The sequence below is a fragment of the Ochotona princeps genome, chromosome 3, assembly GCF_030435755.1.
Source record: "Ochotona princeps isolate mOchPri1 chromosome 3, mOchPri1.hap1, whole genome shotgun sequence".
Lineage (NCBI taxonomy): Eukaryota > Metazoa > Chordata > Mammalia > Lagomorpha > Ochotonidae > Ochotona > Ochotona princeps.
This window is the reverse complement of record NC_080834.1, coordinates 47,568,115-47,596,019: the sequence shown is the minus strand read 5'-3', so window position 1 is coordinate 47,596,019 and position 27,905 is coordinate 47,568,115. Positions and strand designations below refer to the sequence as shown.

At 38.3% G+C, this 27,905-nt stretch overlaps 2 long non-coding RNA genes across 2 annotated transcripts in view; one reads left to right on the top strand and one right to left on the bottom strand.

Annotated features, from left to right (window-relative positions):
* LOC131479907 (uncharacterized) overlaps positions 1-27,905 on the top strand; it is a 187,563-nt gene that overhangs the window by 115,272 nt on the left and 44,386 nt on the right. The gene's annotated exons all lie outside the window — the stretch shown is intronic.
* Positions 20,876-27,748, bottom strand: LOC131479906 (uncharacterized). Its single transcript, XR_009245157.1, has 3 exons — positions 27,428-27,748; positions 23,159-23,332; positions 20,876-21,023 (listed from the first exon to the last, which is right to left on the bottom strand). It is a non-coding gene; the product is annotated as an uncharacterized LOC131479906 (long non-coding RNA).

The window sequence follows — 27,905 nt, the reverse complement described above, 5'->3', positions numbered from 1 at the left end:
AAGTATATGGGGCATCTTCTAAAGGGAAACAAATATGAACCCCCTCAAAATGACTTAAAATCTCAATGTTATACTGGCACTTATATTTAGGGGAAGAAAACAGTTTATAAAAACTTCTATCTTATATTGGCACTTATATTTAGGGAAAGAAAACAGTTTATAAGATAAAAGGAAGTTTCTTGTAAAGGCCCTCTGTTTGTAGATTGGTTGAGCTGCCTTGATCCCTTTCACTGCCCTTTAACAAAAGAACAAAAAACAATTGAATCAACACTAGGTGAAGGTGACGGTAATTAATGCATGATTTGATTATAAGATTTAGCAAAGAATCTATGTTATATGCTTTTATAAAGTCCTTTCATTTATGATCTATTAATTCTGTACTCTTAATATTTTAAGCAATATTAGTTAGTTTGTGTTTAGTAAAAATTGATTTTAAGTATGAGTAAACTACTTGTCACTATGTAACTGCAAACGCAGCCAACCGTGGAGTTCCTGGCTTCAGCCAGGTGACTGCAGGTTTCAATGAGTAATGGTTTGGCGAAAATGTTTTCTTTAAAGTAAATAATATTTTTTAGGATTGTTTTTTGTATTTTCTTAATCATGATGTAAAAATGAAACAATTGGATATTGTGCAAAAGCTTGTGATGATTTGTGTATAAATAAAGAAGGCAACTTTTCTGTGTTGTCCATTATGAGCATCAAGCCATAGTGGTCCGTGTCTTATCTCTTCTTCATATAGTCTCGCCGATCCACGCATTCTTTGCAAGCTCTCAGTCAGCCAGAGCTGGTCTCCGGCACTTTGCAATAATTTTTCTGATTCCTTCATATGTATTTCATTAACCTTTTCTTTTCTTCACTGTTTGATGTTAATATGTAATTATGGGTCTTATACTGCTTCCGTGTATGTTTCTATATTGGATTTTTGTAAAGGCTTATCTTTTAGTTTTTATATTTATTTGAAAAGAAAAGTTACAGAGATAGGAAGAGACAGAGGGAGCTCTTCCATCTGCTGGTTCACTCACTGAATGGATGCAATGGCTGGTGCTGATCCAAAGTCGGGAGCCAGAAGCCTCCTCTTGGTCGCCAAAGTGGCTTTAAGGGCCCAGTGACTTGAAACATTCATTATTGATGCCTTCCCACGCCATAACAGTGAGTGGATCAGAAATGGATTAGCCAAGAAAAAAACTGGTGTGCATATGGGATGCCAGCACCACAGGTGGAAGCTTAGGCTGCTATGCCTCTCTACATTGATTTTTCTGCAGCTGAGGGAGGGATATCTTGTTTTGATTTCTTATAGAGGATGCATTTTTATTATTGTTGTTTTAAAAATTGAAGGTTTTATTTTTGGAAATTCTCTGTGTCTTAGTGAAGTGCCTAAGGCTTACTCTGGGTTTCCAGGGACATGTGTTGGGTGGGACTAGAGAGGGCTGGCCACCACATGTGGGTGTGGTTGGTGTCCAGAATGACTTCAAAGTTGGCTTTGGTGTAGCCCCCTTTGTCTATAGTCAGTATTGGAAGGGAGTGCTGGGGCTGGCTAGTGTGTACACAGTCCCAGCCCTTCTCTCTCAGGGGTGAACTAGCTTCTTCATGATTAGTATAACCTCATGGTGTCTGGATATGACAGTCTCCATTACATAGTTACTATACATGCCCTTAAACGAAAAGCCACAAACAAAATCAACAACAGGAAGAAAAAAATTGACAACACCATGAAATTAAATCACATGCTACCGGATGACTAATGTGTCGCTGAAGAAATGAAAAAGAAAATCAAGAACGTTCTTGAAGAAAATGATGCTACTGTATGATCTGAGTTATTGAAGAATTTAATCAGAAGGTGTTTTGAAGAGATAAAGCTAGCAAGAAATTCAAAATCCATTATATATGGTTTATGCTGATCTTTGTTGGTGAAACATGTCTCCTGTAGGCAACAAATAGATGTGTTTTGTTTTTTTAATCCAGTCTACTCATCTACGATGTTTGATTGATGAATTTAAACTGTTTACATTCAGAGTTAATACAAGTAGGTGGTAATTTGGTTCTGTCGTTTTAGCAATGGATTGTTCATTGGTTTAGTCTTCTGTTGTTACTTTAGGGTATGTTCTTTCCATTTGCCTTTGGTTTTGGCGGGTGCTATTCCTCTTCTCAGTGAAGAAAACATCTTTAAGTATCATTTTTAGGGCATGTTTGGACGAGGCAAATTCTTTTAATTTTTCTTTACTGTGAAAGAATTTTACTTCATTTTCAAAGACAAAGGAAAATTTTGCTGGGTATGTTATGCTGGGCCAATAATTTTTTGCTTTTAGAATCTGGAATATGTCACTCCATTGTCTTCTTGCCTGTAGAATTTCCTGTGAGAGGTCTCATGTGAGTTTAACTGGCATTCCTTTATATATCAGTTGATTTTTTTTCATGTGCACACTTAATGATCTTTTCCTTATATTCAGTTAAAGTGAGCTTAATTATCATGTGTCTTGGTGAAGATCACTTTTGGTCAAGCCTGTTGGGAGTTCTGTGCCCCTGCTACATGTTGTTTCCCAACTCTTTCTCTAGATTAGGGAAATTTTCCTTTATTATTTCAATAAGCACATTTGTAAACCCAAATTCACTTTCTGCACTTTCTATGACACCCATAACTCTTGTATTTTCCCTTTAATAGTGTCTTTCAATTCTTGAATACTTTTTTTGGCCTGATTCAGCTCCGTTTCCAGCTTTTTGTTTGTATCCCCCTGGTGACAGGAAATATCTTCTAATTTTGAGATTTCTTCTGCCTCCTTCGTTCTATTTTGGAGACTCTCCACTGTACTTTTAATTTTTTGCCACTGTATTCTTCTTTTCTGATAATTTAGCTTTCATTTGATTCATTTCCAGTGTGAAATTGTTAAATTCTTAAGTTCTTTGAATGCCTGCTTTAAGTGCTTCTCATTGTTGATAAGGAGTTTTATAACAAGTGTTTTGAATTCTGTATCCCCCATTTTCTCGATGTCTTCCTCAGTTAACCCTGAGGTTGGCAAAGGGTTTTGCTCTTTTGCAGGGAGGGCTTCAGTAATATTCCTTATGCCTCTGCCTCCTCTTTTGCTGTTGGTCATTGTACTTCTGATTGTCAGATTCTTCTCCTTGGGGTAGGTTTCTAAGCTGTGTCACCCACAGGTCTACAGTTTGATTTTACTTATTGCAGTTGGTACACGGCTCTTTGTTTGCAGTCACTTGTGCCACTACCTCCACCAACTTCCAGGTCTGGGTTTTTATGTTAGATTACCACCATGGTATCCGTAGCCCCAGTTCCTGGCTTACCTCTCTCCACCTCCTGTGATACTGTGCTGAGGCTGCACCATTGTCTATATAGACTTTCTCCCACTTCTGGTCAGAGCAGGTCCAAGGATTAGGGAGACACCAGGTGTCTTATATAGCTAGGTTATTGGTGGTAGTTATCTTACCAGAACCTGTTGGCAGTTAGGTCTGAGGGCCACACTTACCTATTTTGACCCCTACTATACTGTAGTTGGCATTATTTTCCCTTGGGACCAGTGCATTTCAATGAGCTCAGTGAGTTTGCTCCCAGCTCCTGCTTTTAAGGGATGAGATTATTTTCTGCCACTTTAATGGATGTTTCCTTGGTAATCTGCTTTCCTTAATGGAATGTGAAAGAAATGATATTGTGACTTATGATCTTAGGTCAAGTACTTATTGTTTTTGACATCCTGCAGTTGTCACACAAATTTTAAGCTGGTGTCCTTTGAAAATGAGAAATGAGATAAAGGCACAGTGGATAATCTAAACCAAATACCAAATAGATGCATTGTTTGAGGACAGTTGCATTAGGTGGCAGAACTCATTTTTTTATAGCCATGTGAGTGGGCTTAGAAGAGACTAGAAAATGAATCGCAGCTCAGGCCAATTTGTTGAGCCCTAGTATCATGCACAGATAAAATGATTGCACTTTTCAGGCACAAAATAGTGATGTATATGAATATATGATATTTTATAACAGGCACAGAAATTGATATCCAAAGTTGGAATACTGCTGTAACAAAACCTAAACTATGTGGCATTGATTTGCTATTTATCTGTAATTGAGAACTGAAAAATGGCAATGATGTGAAAATAGTGAATAGATGATTGGAGGTTTCAGAAATCATGACTTGTCTCATATACTGCTAAAATATTGGCAAAGCTCCTTTCTGAGATGTTATAAAATAGGGAATATACCAAATGAACATATGATTCTGATCCAAGTAATTACAAGGCAAAATTATGAAATTATCTGTTGCTTTCTTGTCCCTATACACAAAAAATGAGAAGAGAGAGGAACTGAAATAAGGAGTCGTCCTGTTTGCTAGCAGAGTTTAGAGTAAATCAGAAGAGAAAGCTTTTGAGAATAGGAAATGATCTTGGGGTATAGATTATGGATGTGACCAATATTTTCTGAAAAACTTAGAAATACTTGAGACACACCACATCTTGTCAGCTCAAAAAAAAAAAAAAAAAAAAAAGAAAGAAATTGAAAGAACTTTGAAGGGAATTGGAGCAGTGATAGAGGCAGTTGGGCCACATTCAGTGATGCCTAAATCCCTTATTGACACCAGTTTGAGTCTTGGCTGCTCTACTTGTATTCTAGCACTTTGCTAACAGCCTGTAAAAAGCAGTGGAAGATGGCCCAGATCTGTTGGCTCCTGATCAATGTGGGAGACTCAGTTGAAGTTCCCTGCTCCTGGCTTTTGCCTAGTTTAGCTGTGATAGTCATCTGGCTTTTGCCTAGTTTAGCTGTGATAGTGAACCGATAAATGGGCGTTCTCTCTTGTCTTTCTGTTTCTCTCACTTTTTCTGTGTGTGCATATGTATAACTTTGCCTTTCAAATAAATAAAAGGTCATGGAAAACTGTAGCTAAAACATAATTTTATACATAAATGTCCCATATCTGCTGACAGACATGGGATAAGGGAATTATTATACATCCTGTGTACATGAAACTGAAAGGTACCTTTAGAAGCAACTAAAATGAAATGTATATGGTGTGGAAATAATTTCACAAATGGAGAAGAGAAAAGATGTAAAAAAAGTGGTTGTGGAATACATCTACTTGGGAAGACAGATTATACAGATATATTATATATTGCTGGTTAAAGTTTAGAAAGGGACGAGAGGGCCCGGCGGTGTGGCCTAGCAGCTAAAGTCCTCGCCTTGGATGCCCCAGGATCCCATGTGGGCGCCGGTTCTAATCCCAGCAGTTCCACTTCCCATCCAGCTTCCTGCTTGTGGCCTGGGAAAGCAGTTGAGGATGACCCAAAGCCTTGGGTTTCTGCACCCGTGTGGGAGACCCGGAAGAGGTTCCTGGTTCCCAGCATCGGATTGGCGCGCATCGGCCCGTCACGGCTCACTTGTGGAGTGAATCATCGGATGGGGGATCTTCCTCTCTGTCTTTCCTTCTCTCTGTATATCTGACTTTGTAATAAAATAAAAATAAATCTTAAAAAGAAAAGAAAGAGTATAGAATCTGGAAAATAATAAAGTCTGCAAGGAAATCCAAGTCCTCCTTCTTTACCAATAGGAAGTAATGTAACATTTTTATTCATTGATTATATTGAAAATTTCATTTTTAAAAACTCTTGCAGTATGACCTATTGCAGTATGACCTTTTATAGCTCAATGTTTAATAGCAGGTGCTTAAAACAAGAAGCAGCTTTTTTTTAAATGAAAATTTTAGCTTTTTATCTTGACCAGTTGAATTCAAAAGCTCATCAGTTCCATTCAATGTTCATTCAGTTTAAATATAGTTTATTTTTTTATCCTTAAGTAGCCTTAGCTTCCTAAAGTCGTGGGATTAAACCATGCCATCCTGGGTAGTCATTTTGTTGTGTATGTGGCTTTCATCAAGTGATTAAGTTTACTCTTGATCTATTGTCCATCTCTGAAACAGTATGATTCTGAAAAAGAAATCATGATTCAAGTATTTTTTTCTAGCAGGGCTTATGCTGTTATTGCCAATGGCATAAATGCTATAACATTGTTCCACTCATTTCTCTTGAAATTCAACTATCTGATTTTAAGCTCTTCGGTTCTATTAATTTTCTTTCCTCTTGGAAGCACTTACCTTTAATCTCCAGGAGAGTGTTAGGCAGATTCAATTAAAACTCTGCCTGACGATGCTTTAGATAGTCACCAGGGGAGTGCTCATGCGGGCTCCACCAAAGCAGCTTATCTGAGTTGCCAAGTATATCTGAAATTATATGATGAGTGGGTTTCACATTGCACATAAGATTCAGGGTAGCTGGAATTTTGATTTGCCTTTGGAAATGATGTACTTTGGCCTAAAGGAAAGCAAAAACAAGTCTAGAATATTGGGAATAGGATTTTATAAAAATCTTAAGCGCTGTGAAGTAATTCAAGAAATTAGATTTTAGGCCTTGCATGTTCACTTATGTAATTCTATGGCTAGGTGTCTCTAGTTCTTTGTCAAATAATTTATGGAGCTATTTTGGAGATTAAACAAGAATATCTCAGAAAAAAACTTCAGAAATATGTTAAAGGTCAATCCAATTATTTTTCTTACTGAATAGCCTACTAAGAAAAAGATTTTGAAGTGTTCAGGCAAATCCAGGATGTCTTTGTATTTGAGCTTGTGGACTAGGAGTCACAGTCCAACAAGAAGCCCATTCTTTATCTCAGAGTCTCCTTGTATCAGCTTTCCTAGACTCTTCAGACTGGCACAAAAACACCTCACAATGGGTGGGTGTCTCATGAACAACACAAAATTCACTTCACAAGACTTTGGAAATCAAGTCCAAGATCAAAATGCCAGTGGATTCATTGCTTGGGAAAGACCCTCTCTGGATTCATAGATGAACGTGTTATTTTTTTTAATTATTTATTATTTTTAATTCATTAATTACATTGTATTATGTAACACAGTTTCATAGGTACTTGGATTCTCCCCACCCCTCCCCAAACCCTCCCACCATGGTGGATTCCTCCACCTTGTTGCATAACTACAGCTCAAGTTCAGTTGAGATTCCCTCATTGCAAGCGTATACCAAACATAGAGTCCAGCATCTTATTGTCCAGTCAAGTTCAACGGCTTCTTAGGTATACCCTCTCTGGTCTGAAGACAGAGCCAGCAGAGTATCATCCCAGTCAATTGAAAGCTCCAGCATACCATCAGCAAAAATTTACATCCTTATGGAATTAATTGACATAGTAATGAGTAACCAATATGGTAAAAGTAAATGCGAGTTCCTAGCCACCTTCTGTGACCACCTCACTTACACTTCAATTTTAGTTTATACACAACATATAACATTCATAACATAACATGTTATACATAACATCAAATCGTCTTAAATTAAGGCAAACATGTGGTATTTAACCTTTTGTGATTGGCTGATTTCCATTAGCATTATGGTTTCCAGTTTGGCCCATTTGGCCACAAAGAACTGCATTTTGTTTTTTTTTTAATAGCTGAGTAGTATTCCATGGAGTAGATGAACCATAGCTTTCTTATCCAGTCCTCTGTTGATGGGCATTTTGGTTGCTTCCATGTTTTTGCAATTACTGATTGTGCTGCTATGAACATAGGAGTGCATGTTGGTTTCTCATAAAACAAGTGTTCTGGATATATTTCTAGGAGTGCTATTGCTGGATCATATGGTATGTTGAATTTGAGTTGTTTGAATATTCTCCATACTGATTTCCATAGAGGCTGTACCAATCTCCAGCCCCACCAGCAGTGGAGTAGGGTTCCCTTTTCCCTGCAACCTCGCCAACAAGTGTTGTTGGTGCTTTTATTCATGTGGGCCAGTCTTACTGGCATTAGGTGGTCCCTCATTGATGTTTTAATTTGGATTTCCCTTATTGCCAGGGAAATTGAGCATTTTTTCATATGTTTATTTGCCATTTGGGTTTGTTCCTTTGTGAAGTGTTTGCCCATTTCCCATGCCCATTTCTTGAGTGGCTTGTTTGTTTTGGTGTTTTGGTTGTTTTGTAGCTCTTTGTATATTCTGGAGATTAGCCCTCTATCACCTATGTTGTGTGCGAAGATCTTCTCCCATTCTGTGGGTTGCCTTTTTACTTTGTTGATTGTTTCCTTTGCTGTACAGAAGCTTCTTAGTTTGATGAGGTCCCAATTGTTTATTTTGGTCTCGATTTCTACTGCTTTTGGAGTCTTTTTTAGGAAGTGAGGGCCTACCCCTAGATCTTGCAGAGTATTTCCAACATTTTCTTCCAAAAGTTTGAAGGTTTCTGGATGTAGGTTTAGATCTTTTATCCATTTAGATCTGATCTTAGTGTATGGTGAGAGATGTGGATCTATCTTTTTGTTTCTGCAGGCTATTAACCAGTTGTCCCAACAGCATTTATTGAACAGACCTTCCCATTTGCTTGGATTGTCATTTGTCTTTTTGTCAAAGATTATTTGGCTGTACCTGTTTGGGCTCCCTTCTGGTGTTTCTATTCTGCTCCATTGATCTTCCTCTCTATCTTTGTGCCAGTACCAGGCTGTTTTGATAACCACTGCCCTATAGTATGTCCAGAGGTCTGGGACTGTGATTCCCCCTGCTAACTTCCTGTTTTTGAGAATGGTTCTAGCTATTCGTGGTTTTTTGTGTTTCCAGATGAGCCTTTGGATCATTGTTTCCAGTTCCATGAAGAATGTTTTGGGCAATTTGTTTGGGATTGCGTTGAATGTATATATTGCTTTTGGCAGTATAGACATTTTAATGATATTGATTTTACCTATCCAGGAGCATGGGATGTTACTCCATGTTTTGAGGTCTTGTTCAATTTCTTTTTTAAGCAGTTTGTAGTTTTCTTCAAATAGGTCTCCTACATTTTTGGTTAGGTTTATTCCCAGATACTTCATACTTTTCTCTGTTATTTTGAATGGTATCTTGCTGGTTAGGTCTTTTTCCATCTTTGGGCTATTTGCAAGCACTATGGCTGTTGATTTTTGTTCATTAATTTTGTACCTTGCCACTCTTCCAAACTCTCGTATAAGATCTAGCAGTCTCTGAATTGAGTCTCTTGGATCTTCTATGTAGAGAATCATGTGATCTGCGTATAGTGAGAGCTTGACTTCTTCGTTTCCCATTTGGATGCCTTTGATTTCTTTTTCTTGTCTTATGGCCTCAGCGAGTACCTCTAGGACTGTGTTGAATAGTAGTGGAGAAAGTGGACATCCTTGTCTTGTTCCAGATCTCAGTGGGAAGGGTTCCAGTTTTTCTCCATTCAGTATGATGCTGGCGTTGGGTTTTTCATATATTGCTTTAATTATGTTGTGAATTTTTCCATCTCTGCGTACCTTGGTTAGAGTTTTTAGTAGGAAGTGGTGTTGGATTTTGTCGAAAGCTTTTTCTGCATCTATTGATACTATCATGTGATTCTTGTTTTTCAGTTTTTGGATGTGGTGTATCACATTTATGGATTTCCGAATGTTGAACCATCCCTGCATTCCAGGGATGAATCCTACTTGATCTGGATGAATGATCTGTCTGATGTGTTTTTGAATTCTGTTGGCTAGGATTTTGTTGAGAATCTTAGCATCAATGTTCATCAGAGAAATAGGTCTGTAGTTTTCCTTCTCAGTTGGGTCTCTGTCGGGTTTTGGGATTAAGGTGATGTTGGCTGCATAGAATGAGTTTGGAAGGGTTGCTTCTTTTTCTATTGTTTTGAAGAGTTTGTAGAGGCAAGAAGAGAATGGACAAAGATCTTCCAAATCCTGAATCAGAACAATTGTCAACCAAGAATATTGTACCCAGCAAAGATCTCATTCGTATTTGAGAACGAAATCAGATACTTTCATAGCAAAGAGAAATTAGAAGAATATGCCAGCACAAAACCAGCTCTACAAAATCTCCTTAGAAATGCACTAAATCCAGAAAAAAAGGAGGTGAATCATAAGCAAAGATGGCAAACAGGAAGGTCTCCCCACTAAAGTCCACACAAGGAAGGGCAATTACACAGATATCAACACCCACAAAAACAAGTATGGCAGGGCAAAATCACAACCTCTCAATTTTAACTCTTAACACAAATGGCCTGAACTCACCAATCAAAAGGCATAGATTAACAGAATGGATCCTGAAACAGAACCCAACTATCTGTTGCCTACAAGAGACACATCTAACCAGAAGAAATTGTAAGAAGCTGAAAGTGAAAGGTTGGAAACAGATATTTCATGCCAATGGACGAGAAAAAAAGGCTGGGGTAGCTGTCTTAATTTCAGATGATGTGGATTTCAATCTGACACACATCAAAAAGGACAGGGAAGGACATTATATATTGGTGAAGGGACTGATCCATCAGGAAGTAATTACCATTGTGAACATATATGCACCAAATTCAAATGCACCTAGCTACGTGAAGCAATTACTCACGGACTTAAGGGGAGACATAGATATGCACACAATAATAGTGGGTGATCTTAACACCCCACTAACAACAATAGACAGATCAACAAAACAAAAACTCAACAAAGAAACAACAGAGCTCATACAAACAATAGAACAACTGGACATGATAGATACTTATAGAATTTTTTATCCTAAGGCCACAGATTATACATTTTTTTCAGCAGTGCATGGCACCTTCTCCAGGATCGACCACATGATAGGACACAAGGCAAACCTAAATAACTTCAAAAAGATAGGAATCATACCATGTACCCTCTCAGACCACCACAGAATGAAACTGGAAATCAACAATTCAAAATGCCCCAGGAAATACAGAAACTCTTGGAGGCTGAACAATATGCTATTAAACGAACAATAGATCAGAGAAGAAATTAAAGGTGAGATCAAAAAATTTATGGAAACCAATGAAAACTCTGACACAACATTCCAAAATTTGTGGGACACAGCCAAAGCAGTGCTGCGGGGTAAATTCATCACAATTGGAGCCCATGTCAAGGCCCAAGAGAGGCGCCAAATACAGGAACTAAACACACACCTCCAGGATTTGGAAAAACAGCAGCAGAAGAGCCCCCCACACAATAGGAAACAAGAAATCATCAAATCAAGGGAGGAAATTAATCAGATAGAAATAAAAAAAACCATACACAAAATCAATGAATCAAAAAGCTGGTTCTTTGAGAAGATAAACAAGATAGACACCCCACTGGCCCGACTGACAAAGAAAAAACAAGAGAAGGCAAGAATTAACAGCATCAAAGATGAAAAAGGCAACATAACAACAGACACCGTATCCATTAAGGCCATAATTAGAAATTACTACAAAGCACTGTACTCCAACAAATCAGAAGATCACCAAGAAATGGAAAAGTTCTTAGACTTCTACCACCTGCCAAATCTTAGCCCAGAGGCAACAAACGACCTGAACAAACCCATAACTGAAGCAGAGATTGAATCAGTGATTAAAGACCTCCCAACAAAGAAAAGCCCAGGCCCAGACGGCTTCACTGCAGAATTCTACAAAACATTCCGAACAGAACTGACCCCAATCCTCTGAACGTGTTATTACTTGCTGTCCTTTCTCATGGTGAAAAGGGCCAGCGACCTTGTGGATACAAACACTCAGCACTTATGACCCCAATGATCTTCCCAATGCCTAAACTCCAAATACCATCATGTTGGGGACTCAGTTTCAACGTATTTGGGCAATTCAACAATTGATGACTGTTTTGCTTTTTCCTCTTTCACTCACCAGCCCTATCCTCTGCCCCATCACCGCACTTTATCGACTGTGCTTCTTAAGCATCTCTGGCATCCATTTGCCACACTCTAAGTTGGCTCCCACTACCACGTTGAAGCCACAATGATTTCTCACATTTAGTCCACACCACTCTGTTCCATTCTTTACATTTTCAGAATGGGTTTAGTAAAATAAGTTTTGGATTTTGTAACTTTGTGCTTTAAGTCTTTCAAAGCTTGAACAATCCATCAAGACAGAATTCTAGCCTCCACATGCTCTTTTCTCATTCAGGCTCTGGATCTTGATTCCTTCCTGTTTTCATCCATCTTGATTATCCTCCAATTTCTCCTCCATCAGGTATTGGGACACCACATAGGCAGGTGGTTACCATATTGTGAAGTAGGGATCATGTGCTACACACAAGTTTGCATGTTCTATAAATCAGAACATCTGTATCTTTTCTCTCTTTTCTTCTTCTTCTTCTTGTTTTTTTAATTAACTCTGGAGCCCTAAACAAGTTCATACTACATAGAAGAGTCTGTGAGGCTTAGTGACGGTACACCTGATTGGGTTAAAGAATACCTACTGCAACAAGGTGGGCACTGGGAGGGGTTGGGGGAATCCCAGAGCCTATGAAACAGTGTCACATAATGCAATGTAATTAATAAAAATAAACATAAAAATAAAAGAATACCTTGAAACCTGTGGAAAAAAAAACGTTGTTTGGGCAGTGTCTATGAGAGTGTCTGTGAATGAGACAGGCATTTGTGTCTAATTGGACTGAGTGGGAAAGCCTGGCTTTGGAGTGGGTTGTAACCATGATTTGGTTGGCAGTCTGGAGAGAAGAAATGCAGAAGACAAAACAGTCTCTCTTGGGAGCTGAGTATTTTCATCTTGCTGGCCTTTAGACTCCAAGATTTACACTTGTATCCTCTTTCATTGGCAGTCAAGCCTTCAGCTTCCACCTGAGTTATGCGCTCAGCTTTCCTGTTTCTGAGACCTTCATACTAACTTTGAGCCATATTACCAGCATTTCGGCTCCCCAGTCTGCAGATGACCTGTCACAGGAATCTTTTGAGCTGTCATGATTGCTTAATTACCTGAGTCAAGCACCCTAATAAAATGTTTGACATATTTATGTAGATATCTCATTCACTCTGTCTTTATAAAATCCTAATACAAAGTGGTTGGCTCAAAATACAGAGTCAGAGTCACATTATAAAAATACCAAAACAAGCTGCAACATGAACATTAAGCCTCTTAAATCTAATAAAACTTAAGGGTGTCAGTAATCTTTATAATGTTAACAAAAAATGGTTTGTGCTTCGGAGTTTGTGTCTGACCTTAATTTTTATGTATATAAATTCTCATAAATAGCCCATTGTTGCTCAAAAGAGCTATTCTCTGTTAAATTGTTTCTTAGCAGTGGAGAAATGCTTAACTAATTGGTACAGATTGTTATGGATGTTTCCAAGAAATTTTGCAACAGTTTTGGGCATTATATTACAAAGTTTTAACATCAAGGCCAAAAGTTTGTGCCTTATGTCTAACAAAGCTCTCTCTCCCCATTTCTTTTAATGTGAGCATATTTCCTTTCATTGTTCCTTTGTCCAATATGAACCACTCAGTTGTATTTTAGTTATTAGTGTAAATTTTCTTATAGCCTTAAAAAAAAACTAACCAGTGCCTTTAATTATTCTCCAAATACAACTTTTCCATTTCTGTCTTTTTGTATTTTCCTTTGTTTTTGTTGGTTTTTACTAGCCCCTCTCAAATTAGTTCAGAAGCATTTTAAACTGCAATGATAAACACTGGACACAGTATTCTATTGGGATGAGACCATTGTCACAAAATGAGATTGGATATTTTCCCAACTCTTGGAGCATTCATCTACTGTTGATGCTTCCTGATATCCTACTTCTAGCACCCCTTTGTCTTCAAAATTATTTTCAAAAGCATTTGTTCGGTGTATATGTACAAGTACAGCTTTCACAACAATCAAAAGAAACCCAGATGCTCATCTGTTCCCACCAGACACTTGGTAGGGATCGGCGAACAGTGTTAGGAGGCAGAAGGATCTAAATGGGGAGGAATGTGAGCCCAATATCAAGAATATTTTCAGTGTAAATTAGAGAGTAGGATCCAAGAGTCCGTTTAAATCTAAACTGTCTGGAAATAAATATAAGGACAAAATAGTAATTCAAAGACAGGTTTACATAGCACTAAGACTTGAATTATGAACAGGAAAATCCAATCCATTCTCTAGGAAATGCACATGACTTTGTCAATACTAAATCTGAAGGCTCTTATGTGGTTCAGAGTGGTTTAATGTGCTCCTTCTGTTTTGTTACAAGATGTTGCAGCCTGATTCTCTTTTTTTCTGGTTCACACTGCCCTACTCTGGATGTTTTCCCTCCCCTCTAGTGTCTCCTGCTAGTCCTTCTTCTTCTTTGTGGGTTTCAAGGACAAAAACACAAGCTCCTTCTATTTTAGGATGTATTAATTCTTATGAAAGGAAATAACGAAATTGGAAGCTTTTTTTTCTAAGTGTGAAAAGGGACACAGTTTACCTAAAGTAGCCACGGAGATGACAAGTACATGCTACAAAGTATGCTTACCCTCAGCTTTTCCTCCTGGGTGTCAGGTGTTTCGGATTCTTGAATATTTCCAACAGAACTGGTAGAAGTAGTCAAGGCCAGGTCATTCATTAAATGGAGCAATGATGGATCCCTGGCTCTGACGAAATTGTGTGCAAATGTTTGTGAGGCATCCTAATTGAATTTGCTTTGCTTGTTATTTTATTTTATTTTATTTTATTATATCCTTAGCCATTCTTAACTGTAATTTGATCTTTGATAGCACGAGGACAGTATTTTCTAAGTTAGTGGATAATTTCGGAGTCAGAAAAGATCTTCTGAAAATTTTGTGCTGATTTTTGATAAAACGTATGGGTTTTAATTTTGAGCATTGACCTGAGAAAAGTCTCATTTATCAATTAAGGATGGCATAAAAGTAAGAGAGAATTGAGGAAGGAATCATTGAGTATAAAACTATGACAAGCAAGAAAAAATACATTGCCATAGTGAGTTTAACTCACTAATAGGAAGCTATTTTTCCTTTTGCTTTTCAAATGTTAGCAAACTGAGTCAACCGACATTTATATTTGTATTTGGACAAAGATATTCCTACATTTCTGTACTTAGGACAATTTAGATGTTATTTGAAAATGGTAACTTAAATCAAAAAGGAGATTTAGTATTTTTAACCAATAAATTTAGTATTATTATATTTAGATTTTTCAAGAAGTTAAAATGTAGTTACTGCCGTTGAAGAAAGACCGGTGGCTCTGGTGTAACGTGCTATTGAAAGTTTCAGCAGTGTATCATCCTTGATGGACATTGTGGAAGTCACAGATTATAAGGTTTCTGACAGGGAATCTTACCTTGTGATCGGCAGTGGAAGAGGGTATATGTATATAGCTGACCTGCAGGATGAGCCACACAGATAATTCTTCATCTTTATTTACTCCTTTGTGCTCAAATATACAAACTACTCTGTGGTTATGCCGGCCTAGTTCTTCAAGCAGAGATATTTTAATACCTTGTATCTGGAGAAAACAATGTGGAAACTAGAGGAGAGGTTAGAAAGTAGCTAACCCCAGTGGTTCTTCTGTATTGAAGGCTAGTAAAGAATAAAATTAAAAGGTGGTAAATTATTTTTCCAGGACTCCATAATAAAACACTAGAGTGGTAGGTGTAGAACTCTGAGCTATTGATTTCCAATCAGTGGCTTACTTGCTTATCTCACTTGACATGAACACTCTGCTCATGTTTACATTGTGCCAATAATGTTAGTGGAGATTAAATAATGTCAATCATAAGGACAAACCTAGTATTCCCATGAACAAGTTATTTTTCAGAGATAACATCACCTCTGAAAGTTTTATTTACTTAGCATTTCATAATAATGTTCACTCCCTTAAATGTGACTCTATGTAAAATTTAGTCTTTCTTTTTCTTTGCACCACAATATTCCTTAAATAGCTGCAATGGCTGGACCAGGGAAAAAGCAGCAGCCTGAATTCCATCCAGGCCATTTACAAGCATGGCCAGTGCTCAAGTGTTAGAACCATCTTCTGTTGCTTTCCCAGGAACATAAGTAAGAAGCTGGCTGGGTAACAGAGTAACATGGAGTTGAAACAGAACACGTGTTGGATGCTGGTGTCTCAAAATGGTTGCTTGACCCACTGTATCAAGCACAAGCACTATTAACATTAATTGCTAATTATTGTAATGTATTAATTGACATATATAATACTATAATGACCACCCAATCACAAACTAATAAATGACATTACTGAATGTCAGAATTCGTATTGGTTATTTTAGATATGCATAATTTGACTCCTTGAAAGGAATGTAGTATCAAAAATGTCGATTTTGTACCTGTTTCAGACCTGCCATAATTTTAATCAAAAGCCATGATATAGAGTTTTGGGGATATCTAGATAGTGTTAGATTTTTTAAAAAGATTTTTATTTATTTTTATTAGAAAGACAGACATACAGAAAGGAGGAGAGATAGAGAGGAAGATCTTCCGTTCACTGTTTCACTCCACAGGTGGCTTCAATGGCCAGAGCTGAGCTGATCTGAAGCCTGGAGCCCTAAACCTCTTCCAGGTCTCCCACGCAGGTGCAGGGTCACAAGGCTTTGGGCTGTCCTCAACTGTTTTCTCAGGCCACAAACAGGGAGCTGGATGGGAAATGGGCTGCCGGGATTAGAACCAGTGCCCATTATGGGATCCTGTGCGTGTTCAGGGTGAGGACTTTAGCCACTAGGCTATCACGCCAGGCCCAGTGTTACATTTTGAAACAATGCAAATGTATTCATATTGTTCATACTGAATTTAGATTCAAAAGCAAATTGAAGAAATGCGTCTTACTACTCAAAACTTAAAAAGGCAATTGTCCATGTCATCAATTTTTCTTATTGTTGAAGGCCTTATCGTCATTGTGTATTACCTTCCATATTGGGCGAATATTTTTACATTTATATTCAGTTGGTAATAAACTACTACCTGAAACTCTTCTCTTTTCCCCTACAGACACCCTAGACCTCTAGTGTATACAGCAGACACAGAGAGGGGGATTTAGTGCTGCACGATAGGGTCTTCCCAAGACCGTGCTCATGAAGTGCCAGTGTTGTCTAAGCTTACTGGACAAGGTGACAAATGATGTCTCTCTTAATGTCTTGGATTTTTCTGGATGAAAGCTGGAACTGATTGTTGAAAAAAAAAGTTAGCTTTTGAGTCAGTGTGGTGTTTTGTTCTTTGTTCTTTTGGTCTACCAACTAAAGAATGACAAATTAGATAATGAATTAAGTCGCTCTTCCAGCACCAACTTGCCCAGCAGGGCAGTGTTTTGACTCCACTGCCTCTCTGACCATGGATATTTTCTCAGTCCCATTCTTAACTTTTTTGAGAAACATTTGTTGCTATTAACTCCCCCTTCCCATTCTAAAACTTCCCTTGGCATTACAGGGGCCACCAAACTTTGCTTTGTTACCGTCTGTTATTTCTCAGTTTCCCACACCAGATTCCTTTATTATGTTTTCACTTTAGTCCTAGCATTTTTTCAGAATCTCTTCTTAATCCTGTTCTTTTCCTTTCTAATAGGATAATTAACTAGTATCTCTTTCCGTAAATTTAACTTATATGTACACTCCACAACTCCTTTACCCTCAACCCATATTATCTCTCTTTCTGGCTTCTCTTTGCATTTTCCTCACCCCCTATTCACTTTCCTAAACCAGAAAACTTATTTCCATACCCCCATCTCTAATTAGGTTTTAAGAAATAATAAGTGATCATCACTTATGGAAATGCTTTATTTGCCAATATCATTGATAGTATATTATCCCTGCCCAAATATTCTTTTTTTCCCGTTGTATTCTTTTCTGCTAGTCTTCTTACTGGTATTAGCTTTCATGGTTCACTTGTTTTATTTTTTTCCAGTAAGCTTCAAACTAGAATGTAATGCATTTACTTCTTTCTCTCTCCTTTGTAAGGCAGTGAACATCTGGCAGGTGGGGACTGTGTATCTGTTATCCTCATATTCTCAGTGCTTCAAAAATGTGCTTGTTGATTGAACAGCACAACATAATAGGTTTACTTTTCTTTGGGGGAAATCCTTTTGCCTCTGTCCCTTTGCATTAGACTTCAGTGGTACTGTACTCTGTTCTCTTGCCAATTCTTCAAAAAACATTAAATGTATACTTAGGGAACACATTTTTTATATGCAGTTTGAAGAATGTAATAATACTTCCTAACCTACCCTCCCTGCTTCTTACCTGGCTCTCATTCTTCCTTTCTTGTTTTTCTTTAAAAAGCTTTGCAATGATATGCTTTCAATTTGTTTTATAATCACATTTAACCCTCCACTAAAGAATTCAACAAGTAAATAAAGCTCATGATCTTTAAAGTGTTGGTTGCTTACAGGCCTATCAGTTCAACCAGTAAAGACAGGTTTGATGTGCAGTGAGCATCTTGTGAATCACTAACTTTGAAGTGTTCCACTGGGAGTCTGGTCAGTCGCTGTGAGTGGGGACATCTTGCGCTGTTGCTTTCCAGGAAGTTGCCAGATGATTCACAGAATAGCATCCTTATTTAAAGATCCTTTTAAAGGTGTCCTGGGAAAATGTGGTGGGCAGGCGTTCAAACAAGATCATAATTGAAGCAGCGGCCAGGGGAAGGGTATTGTTTGACTGCCTATTCCCAGCTGATGTTTGTGCAGCTTCTGAACAAGACAAGTCTGATTTACTGACTCATCGCAGTTCTAAACTCTGGTTGTTAATCCTGAAGAGCCATTTCCCAGGAGCAAACTACAGACTAATCTTTGTAATAAAACCTTTAAAATATGCCTCAGAGCTGGGATTGTGTTGCTAATATGTTATTTTGAAAGTCTAGTGGATGATAACAGAGCTGTTCTCAAGTAAAATCAACCCTTGGAGGATAAATGCTCAGAATATAGCAGTTCCTGGAAAGAGTGGACAAGAGTGAATGGACTTATTTGGAGTAGAAAGGGTCTATTATTTGCTCCCCTAAGATCTTTATTATTTCTTCTTCAGACTTTAATATAACCACATCAGAGGAGCTTGGGAAATTGCAAAGCATTGGAAACAAGACAAATTTGCTGTATGAACAGAAGTCTCTAGGAAATTCTCTGGTTCTAGGTAGATCAAAACACACCAGTACAATTCAGGGTCTTCCAAACTCAGGACTGGGTTACCCCAGGTGCCAATTAATGAGTATGTAAGAACCTGTTTTTAAGTGTATAGGAAAGCAAAAATCACACTTTCTTTATATCTTTATCAACAGTGTGTAATCAAGAATACTTTTCTTCTCCCAAAGAGATATCACCTTAATTTATCATAAAAGCTCTTATTTGGAGAAAAAAAAAAGGCCAAAAAAGTTTTTTTTTCCCCACAGTAGGTTGAACTTCTGTTCTCTAATGTGAAGATCTTAAGATGTAATCAATTCGGGCCCGGTGGCGTGGCCTAGCAGCTAAAGTCCTCACCTTGAAAGCCCCGGGATCCCATATGGGCGCCGGTTCTAATCCCGGCAGCTCCACTTCCCATCCAGCTCCCTGCTTGTGTCCTGGGAAAGCAGTCGAGGACGGCCCAAAGCTTTGGGACACTGTACCCGCGTGGGAGACCCGGAAGAGGTTCCAGGTTCCGGGCTTTGGATCGGCGCGCATCGGCCCGTTGCGGCTCACTTGGGGAATGAATCATTGGAGGGAAGATCTTCCTCTCTGTCTCTCCTCCTCTCTATATCTGGCTGTAATAAAATGAATAAATTTCTTAAAAAAAAAAAGATGTAATCAATTCTACTTCATTGTGCTGGATGAGAGGCCAGGTCTCAGTGCACTTACAGATTTGTTCAGAAAGGAAATTTTATCATGAACTGAAAGCAGTTTTGGGCAGTGATTCTGAAATGTAGAATCTCCGAAGTTCTCTTCTAAGTCCACTGCTGCAGATTGGAGAGCTGAGCCTGAGGATGTGTCTGTGCTATCTGAATGGGTAGCGGTTCAGCCATCTGTGAGTAATTATGCATAATGCGAATACCTGGGAATGGAGTGCTAGTTGGGAAACTTCCAGAAGAATTGGTGGGAAGCCAGCTAGCTGATAAAGTGATAGTCTTTTTTCTGGAATACAAAAAGCTTTAAGAAAGTACATTACGGAATCACAGTAAATTATGGAATCACAAATACCATGGGTGGCTAATGCGTTTAGTGGGAATTATTGTAAAGAAGTAATACTGCTTTCATGGAAAGTGGATCAACAATTTCTCTCTAGAATTGTCTGAAATTATTTACCCTGCAATCATTCCTTTAAAATTGGATATAGCAGAGTCCATTCCATTCCAGGCAAACTGTCCTAAATTTCAGGTAGCTAAAACATTTCTGATTTGCTGAGGTCTTGGCTGGTAGATGACCCTCACAGGCAACTGAGTGTGGCGTTGGCACTCCTTACAGGAAAGTCACTGGAGACAGTTATGGTGAGGTGTCCATTTATTGGCAGCTAAGCACGTGCTTATATAGGGTGGGGCAAGAAGATTAAGCCATGGGTTAGTAACAGTAATTCTATAGGATGTAAATATATGTTGTGTACGCCACACCAGCCAATCAGTTTAAGGGCACACATGCCTTTGAATGGCACTGTGTGACTGGCCCACACCCTGAAGCTGTTTTGGACAGAATGGATTACCATAAAGGGTAGATGGAGGAGGAAGGTATACAGGGACATTGGCACCCTGCCAACTGTGTGGACTGTGGGATCCTTGGTGTGCTGAGGCTGCAGTCAGTGCACGGCCCTGGGCACTCAGTGTACCATGTATCTGTGGCCCTCCGTGGACCAGTAGGCTGAGACCCATCTGGGCACTGGCTCGCTTATACTTTTTTCTAACAAAATGGAATATTCTGACATTCACATAGAAGGATCTTGACTGCAGGCTTTGGGCTGGCCCAGCTCTGGCTGTGGTTGGTATTTGGGTAATGAACCAGCAGCTGGAAGATCTCTCTCTCTTTTTATATCAGCCTTTTCTCACTTTCCCTCATTCTCTTCTCTGTAAATCAACCTTTCTAGTAAACAGGCATATCTTTAAAAAAAGGAGAGAAAAGGATAAGATTATGAAAATGATGACAAATGGTAACACAACGGTAATTCTCACGTGTCTAACCAGAAAAAGACCGATGCTCCTCGCGTCTTCATGTGTTTTGTTTCTGTATGTCTGAGGTTTCTCCTGGTGGAAGGCGTGCTGGTCTTGCTCTCCATCTCTTCTGCCACTGCTGTCATTTCACCTGCTTATGACTCTTTGTGTTCACGTTCTGGAGAAAAGCACGGGTAAAATAAAAGGATTTAGTTGAAATGAAATCACTTTATATTTACTCTGTTAATGACCTTTATTCTCCCATCAATAGAAACAACTTGCCAAAAAGATCAGAAACACTCATAGTAATGGAAAAATGCATTCAAACTGCATAATCACCCTGGCATATGTCTTTGACTGTGAAAGAATTTAATCAAGAAACTTGTTACATCAGAGGTAGTACAAATGAGCATAACATCCACGTTTTGAAATTCTTTCAATAGACAAAAGCTACCTAAGAGGCTGAATTGAAATGGAAAAAATCTTTTTTTGAGGGAATGCTTCATACATGTGTTAGACATTTTATACATGAGCACTCTGATAAGTGGTGGATAGTTGTGCTAAAAGTATATTTTTAAAGTCTTAGAGTGTTATAATAAATTGTATTTTTTATTTTATCTTGTATCACACTGAAAATAAGTAATTTTATGATCAATATGTATGTGTCAAATATATATCACCTAATAAAATATCACAGAGAAAACAAAAGAAAAGAATTTACAAATATAGAAGGTACACATGGAGTGAGTCCATAAACACAGCTGGATATGGATATGTGTGTATGTATATACACACACACCATACCTGAAAAGTCCCGAAGAAGATAATTAATTATTTGTGTTTTAAAATTAAAGAAGCCAGGGCCCAGTGCGGTAGCCTAATGGCTAAAATACTTGCCTTGCATGCTCCAGGATCCCATATCGCTGCTGGTTCTAATCCCAGCAGCTCCGCGTCCCAACCAGCTCCCTGTTTGTGGCCTGGGAAAGTAATTAAGGACGGCCCAAAGCCTTGGGACCCTGCACCCTCATGGGAGACCTGGAGGAAGCTCTGGGCTGCTGGTTTCAGATCGGCTCTGCTCTGGCCATTGCAGCCACTTGGGGAGTGAATCATTGGGCAGAAGATCTTCCTCTCCGTCTCTTTTCATCTCTGTATATCTGACTTTCCAAAAATAAATAAATAAATAAATAAATCTATCTATCTATCTATCTATCTATCTTTTAAAAAGTATGAAGAAGCCAACAGTTTAGGACAGGGAAAGACTTCAGTGGTGTGTCAGGTAGTTACGCTGTTAGAAGGAATGTTTTCCTTTAGAATAATGGATAAATCTGTTTATGGTTAGTGTTGTCTTTTATACAGGAATTGGTTTTAGTCTATTTCAATGTTTATTTAAGAAAGGCTTGTTTAGAATTCTTTCCCAAAATAGACTGAGGTTTGCCTTCCAAATAAAAACTCTTGTTTTGCATAGTGAGTGCCCACAAACAAATCTATCACTTCACTTTGTGATTGGCCTAAAGTCATCACGATTGACTGTCACTCTGGGTAACTTGATAACGTCTCATTTGCTTGATCTTTTACAGATTTTCTTGGTCTGTTTTGATCAAGAGAGCCAGATAGTTGTCAATTGTCATTTTTCTTTATGTGCTGTGAGCACTACAGACGTGTTAGAGTGGCAGTTGCTGCTTTCCTTGTCCTGCATGATATAGAAACAAAGTGGAAGCCAAGAACATCTGGAAACAATCAGTAAGCAGCAGTTTGGAAATTTCTGCTTCATTTAGACTCAACATACTTCAGAAAAGACTATTGACAGAATAATTAAATTGACATTTTAATTTCATCTGGAAAACTCATCTACTTGTTATCTCTAAAACCATTAATTTTCCATTTACATTTTCCTTGTTCTAATTTATTAAGAATTGCACATAGCCCTGCATCCACATTCAAAACATACACATCTGGTATCCTGTCATAACATTTTCTTCCTAAAACTTAGAAGGAGAAATCCTGTCGCTTCACTTCACAGAGCTCCAAGGTCTGCCAATGGATGTTGTAGAAAAAAAAAAAAAAGACACAAACTCAATGATTTTTAACTTAGCATTCACTATATGCTGTATTTCATCTGGCTTTATCTCGTGTCCTCTCTTTACACAATATGTTCTCCGGTCATGCCTTTTTATCTTACTATTAACAATCCTTTTGCTGGTTTTCTTTCTCCTACCCCCTCTAAGTCATCCTCTTCCTCCCAGTATTTTCATTCTTTAAATGGGTTGTTCAGTCTCAGTGCCATCTCTGTTGTTGCCCTTTGCATTGCAGTACCTTGCTACTTTGAGCTTCTGTAACTCCTTGTCCACACATTGTAAGCAATGTGCTTGTTTAGGTGTTGATTTAGATGGTTTCACATCACTTCTGCTTTGTTGTGAGGCTTTGGGCACTGGTTCCACATCTCATTCACTCTTCTATCTCTAGGCATCTACCAACACGAGTCTGCACCTAAGAAGAGCACAGCAAATGTTAGTAAAGAAAGAAAAGAATAAATTCATAGATGATCCAGGGTCACCTTGTTTACACAAAGAAAAATATAATGAATCAAATGACCGATGTATCTCAAATTGAAATTATTAAATTATTAAATGGAATGACACAGTTTTAAATGCTTTTCAAAAGAAGCTAAATTTTACAAGCAGAAACTTGTTTTAGTTATAGACACCTGGGATGAATTAATTATGGCTTTAATTCAATAGGAAAGTTATTATGTTCTTATTTGTGCCAGTATTAAAATATAATTTTAGGGCCCTGCACGGCAGCCTATTGGCTAAAGTCCTCGTGTTGCATGTGCCAAGATCCCATATGGGCACTGGTTCATATCCCAGCTGCTCCACTTCCCATCCATATCCCTGCTTGTGACCTGGGAAAGCAGTAGAGGATGATTCAAAACCTTGTGACCCTGTGCCTGAATGGGGGACTTGAAAGAAGCTCCTGACTTGGGATCAGCTTAGTTTGAGCTGTTGCAGCCCATTGGGGAGTGAACCAGTGGATGGAAGACCTTTCTGCATTTCTTTCTTTCTGTGTATTGGCTTGCTAATAAAAATAAATAGATTTTGGGCTTGGTGCAGGCGGCCTAGCAGTTAAACTCCTCAACTTGCATGTGCCAGAGCATGTCCCGGCAGACTTGCTTTCCATCCAGCTCCCTGTTTGTGGCCCTGGAGGCAGCTGAGGATGGCCCAAAGACTTGGGACCTTGTACTTGCGAGGGAGATGTGGAAGAAGCTCCTGGCTCCTGGCTTTAGATTTTCTCAGTTCTGGCCATTGGGGCCACTTGGGGAGTGAATCATTGGACGGATCTTCCTCTCCTCCTATCTGTTTATCTGACTTTCCAATAAGAAAATCTTAAAATATATATGATCTTATAAGCACTTCAGTATTTTCTAGAATCCATATATATATATAGCCATGACTCAGACTTGCTAATGAATGGTAAGATGGCACTGATGGCTCAGGCAAATATTGTAGGAATTGAGCTAATGCACCTAATATTGAATGAAAATTATGGTGTCTCTTTAATCCTTGTGGTGATTGCAAGAACACAGTCGAAAACTGTGGGTGCAGCAGTATCTCCAAGGAAAAGGAATTTGAATGGCTATATGAAAGATAAGTTGTGAGGAACAGGAAGATATAGAAATTATTTTTCTCCTGATATTTCTTTGAGTTTACATTGGCTTTTCTGTTGTTTTCTCTGGGTAGCAACTGATTGAGTCCTTCCACGTTTGACATTTATTTCTCAGGCCATCTCAAGGCATGGTTTATAATCCAGAGATATAAAACTGAGTGCTTTGCTCATTGATTTTTTTTTCCCCCTTCATGCATCCACAATACCAGAATAGCCTCCTAGGTTTTTTGGATAATGTTTTTGTAGTGCCAGAGCTATTCACTTCATGGAGAGGGAAGAGGAGTTCAAGCAGGGCTGTTTCTTGGGCACTAGGTTTCTGTTTAGTAACGCATTGGCACAATTCTCATCTGGGCCTCTGTTGAAACAAAAGTATTAAGAAAGCTTTGCTTATCATCATGGTCAGATTTAATTTTCTCTCACATTTTTATGTGACTGACAAATATTTGCAATTTGTTTTGGTTAAGGAATTTTTATTTTTCCAACCATTGGAATACTTAAGATACTGGGCTAAGATATTAATCGTATCATACAGTTAATAATATGAATAAGTCAGAGACTCAAATGTGTCATCCCAGGAAAATCATGCCCTTAAAATGTGTCTATCTTCCTGAAACCCTATAATATTCTTTCTTCTGTAAGGAATCTGAATCTTGGATTCAGAGTGTTCCTATTTTCACTTTCTTCCTAGAAACTTGATTTTACTTTTGCAAATATGGACTCTAGAGTTTACCTCAAGCTGTAAGATTTCCCCAAATGAATGAACCCAGTTGGTTCCACTGTAGTCTTCATAATACCTCCCACCTATCAACATGTCTTCACTGTTGCTTCTGAATATGTGCTTCCTGTTCACAAGAGATATATAGTTGAGAATTGGGGAAAGGCCAAGAAGTACCAAGGTAATTGTATAAACTTTCTGTAGCTATAGTTCTTCCCCAAGCTAGGCCAGGCTGATGCCAGAAACCTGGAACTCCATCCAAGTCTCCCACACGGATAGCAGGGTCCCAAACACTTGGATCACGTTTCACTGCTTTCTCAGAGTATTATTAGGGAGCTGGATTATAAGTGGAACAACCTGAACTGGAATGGGTACTCTTACGAATGCCTACATCGTATGTGCTGGCTTATTCTGCTATGCTGTGACACTAGATTCTGTATCCTGCTTATTAAGATCTATTTTGAATACCAGCTTGTACCCAACCTCAGACAGTTCACAAACGTTTCTCATTCTGGGGGCATGTTCAAACTTGTCAGCAATATTTTTCTGTCCAAAACTCAGTTTTCTTAAATGAACATGTTTGAACCTTGCTTAAAATAAAACACTAGGAGTTTATTCTTAACGACATCCTAGATGCAGATTTGGAATATACCTGAGAAGTGGGTGCCCTCTATTGATGAAACAATGACAACACATCATCAGCAGACTTACAACAGTCCTTGATTTAGGGTTCCATCTAGTGCTGAAGTAGCAGAAGTTTTTAGTCTCAGAGAAAATACACTTCCTTAAACAACAGATAAGAATTGCTGTTAATGTTATATTGGGACTCTTAATTGACTGGGATCATATTCTACAAGGTCTAACTTTGGACCAGAAATGGTCTCCCCAAGAAACTGTTCAACCCATCTGGACAATAAGTAGCTGGACTCTATGCTTGGTATATGTTTGCAAGGAAAGAATCTTGATTGAATTTGAACTGTAATACTGCACCAAGGTGGAGGAATCCACCAGGGGGGAGGGGCGTGGGGAGGGGTGGGGGGATTCCCAGAGCCTATGAAACTGTCACATAATGCATAATAATTTAAAAAAAAAGAAATGTAGTACCATCACATTTGTCCTACAAGAGAGTTCTCTAAGCTGAAAGAGACACTAATAAGTAAGACAAAATATAAGAAAGCAGAAAACTCATTGATTACAGAGAGACAAATGTATTCCGACCATCTACAACCAACTGATTTTCCACAAACTTGCTAAGAACATAAATTGAAGAAAGGAGAGTCTTCTCAAAATGGTGATGGAACAGTGAGCATCCACACAGCAAAAAGGATGAAATTACACTATCTATTAAGACCTGGTATTATGAAAGTATTAGGAGAAAACATAGGGGAAGTATATCATAGCATTGGAATAATAAAAATTTGATGGGTAAGATCCACAAGCACAGAATAGGAAAACTAAGCATCTACAGTTTTATCATAGATGAAAGCTTCTGAACAAAGTAAAGCACAAACCCACAGAATGAAAAAAACTGTTAATCTTAACAGCAATTAATAGCCAGATTACTTAAGGAACTCAATGAAATAGCAAAGCAACAACTACAAAGTTGTCAATAAACTTGGTTATAAAGAAGTAGCTGAAACAATTCTCATCAATACATTCATCAGGAAGTTGTAAACAAAAACCATAATGAAATGTCATCTGACTCTAGTTGTAATGGCCATTATAAAAACGGAGACAGTAAAAGTTAGTGAAGATGTGGAGAAAGGGAAACCATTGCACATTATTGGTGGAAATGTAAATTAGTATAACTACAATGAAAATGTGTGACAGTATCTCAAAAAATTAACAGTAAAATTACCAGTGTGATCCGGCAATTGAGGTATGGATTTAAACCCAAAGAAAATGAAGTCAACTGTTGAGACATCTGTACTTTTATGTTTACTGTAGCATTTTTCACAAGACAACGAATGGAAGCATGTTAATGGAATCTGTTGAAATTGAAAATACACATAGACATGCAGTGAAATAAAGGCCGTTATGTTAGGTAAGATTAGCCAGAAAGACAACAGTACCTATCATACAATCTTACTCACAAATGAAATCTAAACAAATGATCTAGTAGATGTCGGGAACAGAATAGTGGTTAGTAGGGCCTACGGAGAATGGAGATGGGAAAGAAAGAGAAGACTGCGTAACAGTGATACCTCTCATTCACACAGGAGAAAGAATTTCTGGTGTTACCATGGAACATCTTGGTTGCTACAGATGACAATATTATAGTCTACTGATTTTAAAAATAAGAAACAAACAAAAAATCCCCGAGGTTGCTGAGGGAAGGTGGAAGCAGATTAGTGACAATGGCAACCTTCATGGACCATAGCTTCACTAACGTTCTTGCTCTCAGGAAGTTTCAGTTTTGTTTTCATAAAACCGGAAGACAGCATAAAGGTCACCTGAGCATCTAACTAGGATAATGCAGCTGGAATTCCTTCTCTGTTTCCCATCTCCCATAAACCCCAACCCAGCTCCAGGACCTCTCAGGTGTCAAAAGCACTTTCTTTCTTGAGGCAGCCCAATTATTTATTTGACATTTCTGATTATTGGTTTGTTCAATCAACATGATATGTATTTAATGTTTATTATGCTGTAAGGAATAAATCAGTGAATAAAAAGGCAACAAAT